The sequence below is a fragment of the Lupinus angustifolius genome, unplaced genomic scaffold (genome assembly GCF_001865875.1).
Source record: "Lupinus angustifolius cultivar Tanjil unplaced genomic scaffold, LupAngTanjil_v1.0 Scaffold_18_15, whole genome shotgun sequence".
In the NCBI taxonomy this organism is placed as follows: Eukaryota; Viridiplantae; Streptophyta; class Magnoliopsida; order Fabales; family Fabaceae; genus Lupinus; species Lupinus angustifolius.
In genome coordinates this window covers 1-11140 of record NW_017719116.1, presented here as the reverse complement: position 1 = coordinate 11140, position 11140 = coordinate 1, and the positions used below count along the sequence as shown (strand labels likewise).

At 30.1% G+C, this 11140-nt stretch overlaps 1 long non-coding RNA gene across 1 annotated transcript; it reads right to left on the bottom strand.

Moving 5' to 3' along the window:
* Positions 1–1528: 1528 nt before the first annotated feature.
* On the bottom strand, positions 1529–6904 carry LOC109338124. The gene is made up of 2 exons (XR_002106515.1): positions 6821–6904; positions 1529–1825 (listed from the first exon to the last, which is right to left on the bottom strand). It is a non-coding gene; the product is annotated as an uncharacterized LOC109338124 (long non-coding RNA).
* Positions 6905–11140: the final 4236 nt, after the last annotated feature.

The window sequence follows — 11140 nt, the reverse complement described above, 5'->3', positions numbered from 1 at the left end:
GCTCGTGATGTTCCACCATCTTAGATATGGTTTCTTAGAATTCATGAACTTAACATTTTGCATTTTGTTTTTTATAAGGATTTTTGAATGTTAAACATTTGGTAATTGTATAAGATTCAATTTTCTAATGGTATAACACTTACTACTATTATTATTAGCTAGCAAATATTTAATTTTATTATAAATTTACCATTATATTATTGAAAATAAAGATTGTGAGACAATGACACATTAGGATCATGAGAGGAGTATGTACGAAAGTAACTTTAAATAAATTTAATTAGCCACGAATGAATTGTGGAAAAATAAGCAACTTAGCCACGGTTGTAGTGTGGCAAAACTAGCAACTTAGCCACGGTTCGACTGTGGCTAAATAAATGTTACCACATTTCACATAAATGTAGCAAAATAACATAATGACCGTGGCTATTTTTTAGCAACACCATTCCTTGCCACAACAACATTAAGTGTGGCCACTCAATCTAGCTACGGTTGTTTTCCACTTTAGCCACGGTTGCAACCGTGGCTAACAGGAAGTTTTACTGTAGTGTATAGTGAATGCATGATTATTTTACTTAATGAATAATTATCTTTTCTTGTTGAATATTGAATATGGATTATATACTAGCATGTTGACAAGTATTTGACAACCTACATTCTTATTTTCTAGTATTAAATATTTAATTTTTATATATTTCATTTTAGATCATTATATTACTTTTTGTTTGTAGTGAGTGTTCATGATATTATAATTTTGTTTAAATATTTAATTATACATGATATTATAACTTTGGTTATAGTTTGGAATTGAGTATAGAGTCTTTATATGATATAAATTATTACAAAATAAGTATCTTCTAAGACATAGTAAGCCTTTATTCTTTTATTCAAAAATATGATCTTCTTTATCTGGAAAAAAATTGGATCAAAGATAAGACATAATCTTTAGATATGGAGAATATTACATAAAAATGTTAAGTTATTTAGTTTTTGAGTGTTTTAAAGAACATAATATATTTTTCATTTAAAAGGTAACCTAAAGTAATCATATACCACCATTTAAATATATAAATAAAATTAAGTGAAATTATATATGTTCATTTACGTTCACACCAAAACATCTTGTTTGCCACGGCTGAAACCGTCGTAAATGTGTTAAACAAACCGTAGCAAATTATAGTGGCCACGGCCAGCATTTCAGTGGCAGAAGCGGCGCCGCAAAATATTAGCTACGGATACTTTAAGTAATAGCTACGCTTTCCGGATCTGTTGAGACATTTCCTTAACCACAATTTATTTTAACTTTGCGGCGATTTTACCTGCAGCTAATTTTATATTTAGCCTCACAAATGAGTATCCATTTGTTTTAGACACTCTGTTCATAGTTACGTGATTGATTGACACACATTACCCGCGGCAAATTTGACTGTAACAACATTGACCACTAGTTAATAGCCAGTCCTTAGGCTTTTGCTGAAATCCCAATAACATATTAATCTAATAACATGTTGAAGCTGCTCAAGTAAGTAATTCCAATCATCATGCTCAGGAAGATGAATATGATCACCAAATTCATAAAAACAAGAAAATCTAAATAAGTTTATTCTTACCTTCAATTTCCATGACAGTACACATCTTAACAAATTAAATAATATACATTGCACAAACAAATGTATGTCTATTATTTTGTTAAGCAAGAAATAGAGCCAAAGTAGAAAAGGTTCAAGGCATCCATAATTTCATTGTGCAGTCTTCATAGTCCATAAGTTGCAACAAGATTCCTGTGTAGATGATGAGTCCTACCTATAACTTCCTTCTCATGAACCTGCATTAGTCAGAGGGCTAGAATTTTATTACTCATGATAAATATGTTAGAGACATCATGAATAGAAATTAAACATACCCCTTTTAAGCAAGCCTAAGAAATGTATGAATAACATCATTCATGTGGATAAAACCCAAGGTGCATGGGAATTAAATGGACATTTAACTGTCACTATTAAATTAAGCCTTGCTGATTCTAGTTCTAGTTCAATATTTACAAAGTTTACACAAATCCCCACTTTAACGTTGGATTCAACTCACATAACGGTGGCGTATACAATTATCTTTTTTAGTAAGGAAAACTTTGATAGAGAAAGGAGAATATACCAATAATAAAAAACAAAGGTAAGGAGCTAAAAATAGATCATTTAGATTTCATCTTTGCTCCTCCTCTTGTTGCTAAAGGAATTCAAAGATTATAATCAAATATCAATGTACAACAAAATAATATCACAATATCAATCAGGGTGAAATATATGAGCAATCACAACTAAATTTACAGAACCATTGAGCAAAAATGAACAGGAGAAAACCGAAAAATACAGTCAAGTAAGGCTATTGTACCAAAAACCCATGGCAAAATACACTAGCCACGGTTTCCTCAACCCAAGTAATCAGTGGCGTTGCAAAAATTTAGCCACGGTTAATGTACAATATATCTAGAAGAAGTGTGGTAACATATCCTTAACCACGGTTCAACCGTGGCTAATGTGAACCATACACGTGGCTATTTTATACCATTACTTTAACCACAGTTTTACCGTGGCTAATTATTTATGAAGATATTTTCACACATATTCCTCTCCCAATCCTCTCTAACAATCATTATATTACATAAGCATTAATACTATTTGGACCCAATATCTCAAATTATCATCATCTTCATCTTAAAATAATTCACAAATACATAAGAATTAATAAGTTCACATAATATGTATCATTCAAACCATTTGTTGAACCATTCCAAATTTAGTTATAAAGTGCATTAATATTTCTATAGTAAAAATTTCACACATAATCACATGGAACTTCTAGTCTTGCCCACTTGATCACTTCAGCATTACCTTGAAGGAGTTTTGAGATCTGTGGTCCAATGGAAAATATATGAGATTAACAATACAATAATGAATAATAATTTATAAAATGAAAGATTGTATGCACTATAAATTTAGTATGCAGATGCATCATTTATACAGTTAATTGGTAATTGAAAACCATTAAATTGAGATTATACAAGAACCATATATACTTGGATCAATATTAGCTATGATTGTTTTTTCACTATCCTACACCACATTGCAACCATTTCTACTTTTCAGATCCACCCTCCACCATGGAGATGAAAACAATGCTATCAATTTTTTCATGGGTAAAATGACAAGTTCATTATGGTCCATGACTGCACCAAAACATAAATGGTACAAAAAAGAAAATGTAAATTCAAGGATGCACAACTGTACTGAAACAAAATGTTCTAAATTGGATAACATCATGTTCAAAATGTTGAAGGATGCACAACTGATAATATAAATTTAAGACAATATTTTCATAGCTAAGATGATTAATATCTTGAATATGGTTACATTATAATAACAGAGAAATGCATCTTATGAGTATTGAGGTAGCTTCTCTTCTAAAAGCTCAATACAATTATATACTTAAACTTGAGAGGATTCTATACAAGAAGATATATATACAATTATAAATCTTATGTATACTTATCAGATCACATTGTTTTCATGTGATTCTGCACAAAGATAACCCAAGACAACATCACTTAGATTAAATAGGTTACCTTATGATGCACATAACAAAAACATACATATGTATATCATTAATGTTATGATAAACCAATCAAAAGGCTTATGCATGAGAGTTTAACCTAGTCATTCTAACATTCCGTGCGAACATAATATGTCATAGGAAACCATTATCATCCCTCCACCTAACAACATATGATTTTGAATGAGTTTTTAGTATGTGTTAGTGATGAAATGCATGCGTCCATCCAGAAACATATAATATTATAACTCACAAGCCAAATTATTAGTCAAAAGACCAAAACCACAAACATTCGTTGACTAAAATTTTTGAATTTTATCTCAAGAACAAAATTGATATTTAACATATTTGATTCCATAGTAGCCATTGAATTCAAGTTCAAGGATCATGAAGATCACAGAGGAAAGATGTACCACTTAACTAAATTAAACAAATATGTAGGGAGACATACCAAACATCATTTGATTCATTATGACATAAAAATGCTTAAGTACTTATAACTACGTATTGCCACAAATATTTTGTTTGAGCTAGCTATATATACATAAAATAAGCACCTATAACTACTTATCGATATCATTCATAGAATACAGAAGAACATATATTTTACTTTGTGGACTTTATATAATTAGTAACAGTTTCACCTGTGCTATCATTCACAATTGTAGAAGAGGCCATGAAAATTTGAGCAACATTAGGATATTGACCACTTTCAAGTATAGTACCAACGCCTCCAATTTATTAGAAATGGAGTGGCCCTAACTGAAAATACATGAAATAATTGTATCTTAAAAGATAGTAAAACTATGCAGCTAATTTCAAGCTCCACCAGTCAAAGATAATACAAAATGTAAAAATTTAATTAATTGGTAGGCATATCTTACCAAAATTTGGCAATCTGAATTCCTTTTGGGAAAAGACCAACACTGCAACAAATTTAAGCTGAGAAGTCTAGTCTCGGTGAAAGTATAAAATTGGAAATGTTAAGTGTTAAATCACCTATTATCTCTTAGATCCAACACAAATGCATTAACATTATTACTCCTTAATGTATTGATTGCTTCCTTGATAACACCTGCAAGGGTAGCAAATCCACAAGTAAGAAAAGGTTTGCATTGTAAGAAGCAAAGTTGCACCTACCAGAACCATGTTGTTTGAAACATTTAGGGGTTGAAGAAGTGTCTAACATGCAAAGAAGGGACTCTATTTGGTTCCTAGAAATAAAGTCTCCAACAAAAGCTACATGCTTATTCTTAATGAGTTGGAGAAAAGAGTGAGGTTCAAACCTTGGAAGATTGCATTGACTTGGTTTCCATCTCTAGTAAAGATAATTTGAATCATGCCTTCCATTGATTATACAATTTTGGCTTTGTTTGATTTTGATATTTCTACAAGTGGTATCATTATATAGAGGGCCTTTCTTGTCACGTACCCATCTACCATTGGAATAGACACATATGTTCTCATAAGGCTTTTTCCTTTTCTGCATTGAAGACCAATTGAGTAATTTGAGACTTGTTTTTAAACTAACAAATACCACATCCTAATCCCAATTCTATATTTCTATTAGAATTTATGATAAAATTGAAAAAATCAGCAATTGTATGGACTCTGACAAAGTTAAATCATGCAATTGTAAAGATTGTGACAAAATGAAATCATGTATGAATATACCCACTCAACAAACGTTAATGCATCTTCTTTTTGAACTTCACTTCGATTTCACCATTCTTTTATAAATTCACATTTATTATCTGCTCTATATAATAAGTACAATCCACACCTTAATACTCATTCACTCACACATGCTATTTTCAATGGCTCTGTTTTCCTATGCATGTCTCCTTCTTAGCTACACTCAACTATAACAACAACTCATCCTCACTCTTTCCCCTTTCACCAATCATTCACTTGCCACAATAGCACTTTCAAATTCCAAACCCAACCCAAAACTCAAAACCCTTTCATCACCTTCTTACAACCTTAAAACCACATTGTGACTACCATTGACCATACATCAACCAACTAAAATAATATAAGAGGACAAAAATATTTTGATTACTAGTGATAACAAAAGAAAGTCAGCACTACCAAAGGAAATCTACCCCCAAATTTCAAGTAACTATCATAGCTAGCCACAAGTCCACAACTCCTAGAACCAAAACATAGGTGTATCAAATTGAGGTTCAATCATTCTAGCAAACAGTGAGTAGGCTCCAACTATCATAGTTGCAGAACAAATCCATTTCCTTCCCAAATTCATTGCTTATAATAAAGTTAACACTGTAAAAAAAATAGGGTTTAAAGAAAATGGTTGCAACAATGCAATCAAAGAAGAGAAAGTCTCGAATTGTGTGAAAATCGAACTGCATACCTACTTTCAAAATTTTGTAATCAAAGACGAAAACTGTAAATAAAATCGGTACTTGAAACTTATTTCAATCTAATAGCATAAGAATCAAAAATTTGTTGTGGGAATGGTTGGGAAAGAACTCAAAATATGCATCTTTGATTTCCTTATCAAGTTGAAAATATCAAAACCTAAGCAAATATTGACGCATGATTGAATTCTGTGAAACAATCATAAAACAACTTTGTTTCAAAATCGTAAAATCAAGATCAAAGTGGAAACCAAAATTAGAAATTGGTACTAGAACCTTGTTTAGATCTGAGAGCGAAAGAAATATAGATTTCTGAATCGCATATTGAAAACCTAATTTGAGGATGAAATGCTTTAATGAATGAGAAACGAGAAAGAAGATGGAGTAAGGAGGAAGGAGGAGGAAGGAGTTAGAGGAAAGAGGAAGGAGAAGGAGGAAGTAGAAAGATGAAGGAGAAAGGAGCGAGTGAGAGAATGCAAATATAATAAAATGAAAGGTGGAATGCCAAATTTGTCTCAATTTGCTTATTTTTAAAATTTTAACCACGTCTGCTAAAACTGTGGCTACTAAAACGTGGTTAAGTTGCTATTTTTTGGTAGTGAAATTGCCATAAACATAACTAAAAGGGCAACCAGCTGTACATTATTGGGAGTAAGCACAACGCTATCCCTCTGGTCAATTGATAATTCTGATCATTTTGATGCAGGAGATACCAAATGACAACAAAAATCTCAAATTTTAACCAAAATCTCAATACTGCTAGTCTTGAATTCTTGAAAGACACTAATAAATGATGATGAGAAAGTAACAACTGAACACCTAAAATGCCAAACCTCATTTTTCTGTTTTGATGCTTTTGTTTGTGGCTTCTGAACACATCAATGTTTCTGCTTTAATTCTCCCATAATCCTTATGGAAGCACATCAAATGTTTCAAGTTCTTCAATGTCTTGCTACTAATGACAGTCTTCAACATCTAAGACTAAACTAACACATTGAGAATTCTTAAATAATAATGCTATGGTAGAAGAAAATGCAAGCACAAAATGAATTGGTATAACAAAGATTTGAACTCAGGAACACACTATTTTAAGTTGATTAGGGAAAAAACTCGAAGAACAAACCATGATATTTTTCCTTGATTCAAGCTAATCTAGCATCTCTGATACTGAAAATGAAAATCAGTAGAAAACTAAGAGATTAGGAACAACAATAGAGTTTACAAAAAATTGAGTATGGGAGATGAATCTCCATTGTTAATGAGAGACTGAGAGAGACGATGGGTTTGTGGTGAAAGGAGATAGAGAAATTGGAAAAATTCCAGAATGGAGAAAAATTAATTAGAAAAAATGAGAATGAGAATAATAAGGAGAAGGAGAAAACACAAAGACTACATATAATAATGTGTTTAATGATATCTAATTTTAAAACTCACCTACATTTCTAAGAAGTGTGGCTACCTAAGTCTGGCTACCTAAGTCTGGCTATTAAGCATTTTTTTTGTAGTGTACTTGAATGTCCTTAAATATATTTTATAGAGTAAATTACATTCATACCCCATGAGTTTTAGTGAAATTACATAAATTACCTATCACTTTTTTACACCTACACAAACCGCTATTTTTTATAATTTCATTACACTGACCAAATAATTTCATTACACAAACCACCCCTGCACGATAAACAAGTGTAATCTTTTGAACATAAAATGTGATAAATGCAATTAAGTTAACCAAAACATGGTATATTGTGGAGACAAGTCTAAATAATATATGAGTCAAAACATGGTATATTTTTTATTCGTTAAGATAAAGTATAAGAGCGATTTAAATAATATCTCTTTAGAACTGTTGATGCATTTTGTAACAAAAAAATGAAGATACATTGATTTGTATATTATTTGGATTTATCTCAACAATATATCATATTTTGTTTAACCTAATTGCATTTATCATATTTTTTGTTTAAAATATTATACTTATTTTTCATACATGAGTGATAAATGTAATGAAAGTATAAAAACTCGGGGTTTTTGTAGGTGTAGAAAAGTGAATGATAATTTGTATAATTTCATTAAAACTCAAAGGATATTAGTGTAATTTACTCTTACATTTATATAGTAATAAGGGTATAGTTGTTACAAATCAAAGTGATCTTCATATGGCTCAGATGAAATTTATAACAGTGATCATTCTTGGATTTCTGTTTTTCTCAAATTACAAGAATTTTAATCTTCTGACAGCAACTTACTTATGCTATGTTTTCAGTTCATTATTATCTTTGCTAATAATCTGAAGTATCATTCAATGAATGCAGGCAGGTATTGAGAGTGAAGGTGTAACAAAAATTTGTAACGGACAGAAGACACGTGAAGAGTGCATTCGTAACTGTGATAAGTACTGCAATTTTTTCCGCTACGCTGTAGGAGTAGGTGAGCTCAACGAAAAAAAGAGTTATAGTTGCTGTTGTAAGAATGAGAAAACTCCAATGCTATAGTTTTTTCTTCAGCTCGAGGAAAACTGTATTTCCTGAGTGATTAAGTTTCATCCTTTGAAATTAAAGCATTATAAAAAGTTAAGTACTTGAATTTTGAATAAGCTCTAATTTTTTTTCTCTCTTCTTTTTTCAGAATTGTAGAAAATAATGCATATCATTAAATTTTCAGTCAGGATAATTAGGTAAAATTAAAAGTAACGATAGAATCTCATTCAATACTAACAAGACTTGGTCTAGGAGTTAGGATCTTCTCCATTAACGAAAAGATAAATACATTAAAAAATAAAGAGAAATACAACTTTAATGACAAATTTGTTTTTTTAATTATGATGAAATTACACTTTTGTCATTAAAGACAAAGGGAAAACATGTATTTACCTCTCCATTAATAAAGATAATTCGTGTTCGTTGGTCTAATGGTATAATGTTTCACTAAATTCCCAGAAAAACCAAATTTCAATTTATGAGCATAACATTGTTAGGAGGAGTAGTTAGTCACACACTTAGAAGATATTATAGTTTATTAGACATAGAGTGAGAAACTGTTATTACTACCCAAAAAAATCTTATTGAATACAACATAAAAATATATATTATTTATTAGATTGTCGTATTTTAAAATTTATGTAGAGTTATATGAAAAAGCATGAACACTTTTTAGTTTTTATGGCTTATGTTTTTCTAATTTAGAAAATTTGTATCATTATTTTAATTATCTTGTCAATGACAATAAGTATTTATTGGTTCACAAGAGTTCTGAATCCTGAAAAAGAGGTGAATTGGTGTGTGATTACCTCGCTTTTCCAATTAAGAATTTCACCTTTACACAATCTTAATTGATTAGACAAAGCAGTTAAGTTTCAGAAACCACAGATAATCGACTAGTGTGTAATGAAGTATCATTAAGTAGTGTTAATTCCTTCGTAATTGACTACCAACCGATTATAACATAAAAAATCACATTGAGTTATTGACTTCAGGAACGATTAAATCAATGATAATATAAGAGTCTATACTAATCATGCACAAATCAATTGATTAACAAATGTAGATGCTTAAATTAAAGAGTTTAGAGAAAGAAGATATGACACTAGAGATTTAATATTGATTCATATAAAGAATGACACTATGTCCAGTTCCTTGACTAATTTAAGGATTTTCACTATTGGAGATATCCTTTAGTACAAACATATCATCAAAGACTCTCTGTCTTTCTTTATAAGCTTGACCCTTGACCCTGATTGATTCCCATAACTTCCTAACTTATATGTATCCTACAATGATCTTATCTCCTAGATAGAGGATCCCTCGCCCCTTGTCTATTTCTTTTCTTTCCTTTAAAAAACAATAACAAATTTTGATGTTTGGTGATAACAAGAACAATCTAGGTCGGAAAAGACTTCAACCTAATCCTTAATCTAATTGACAAACTAAAATCAATAGAAAATGAAGATTAGAGAATATCAGCAATTTTCTGAAAAGAATGTCATGAGCTTTTCTTTTCCACAAGATTCTCACAAGTTCGTTCCTAGTATGAGAAAATATAACTAAACTCAATTTCTAATCTTTGAATGAATTAATCTTGAGAGATCAAATGAGGCTTTTATTTCTCTCTTTCAAATAATGCATCAGATAACATATTAACGCTTAATCATAGTAGATTATTAGTAAGTTACCCGTGCATTTGCACGGGGCAATAATTTTTTGGCACATGGTTAAGAACAAACATGTTATCCATGTATTCGTATGTTTAATAACACATATGTTATTCGTGTATTCGTTTGGTTAATAACACATATTACCCATGCATTCTAATGGTTAATAACACACATGTTACCCGTGCATTCTAATAGTTAAGAACACACATGTTATTCGTGCATTCATTCATATGGTTAAGAAAAAATATGTTATTTGTGCATTCATATGGTTAAGAGCACACATGTTACTCGTGCATTCGTGTGATTAAGAACATACATGTTAAATGTACATTCTAATAATTAAGAAACACACATGTTATCTGAGTATTCACATGGTTAAGAACATTCATCTTACCTGTGCATTGATATGGTTAAACAATCACATATTACTCGAGCATTCTCATGAGACATTGATTTTGACGAATATTCAGAAACACATAAGTATGAATATTATTAAATGTATATTAGTAATATTGTGTAATAATTTGATAAAATAAAGCGAAATATATAGAAACATAAAAATTGTGAATTAATTTCATTGGATATGTTTTCTAATATAACGACACAATGTCTTCATAACTTTTGTCGCATAGTAAGACATGATAATATATTAATCGTCCATAAATTGACAAATTATGCAACATAATGATCAAATATATAGTAAAGCATGATAATATATAATTGAGTACAAACTATTATTTTCATAGTAATATAAACTCATATGATATAAATAAATATTTGATCATAAAAATGATGAGTTTCATAATTATTGTTCCAAAGTATCAAAATATATAAACTAATATTGTTATATCTGCAATGTTAATAACAAAGGTAAGAAACAAAATAAAATTGGTTTGCTATAAATTAGCTTGTTATTTCTTTTTGTATAACAACAAAATAAATAAACTTATGAAAATTAAACAAAAAATTAATGAAAATGAGAACTGATCTATAAAATAAG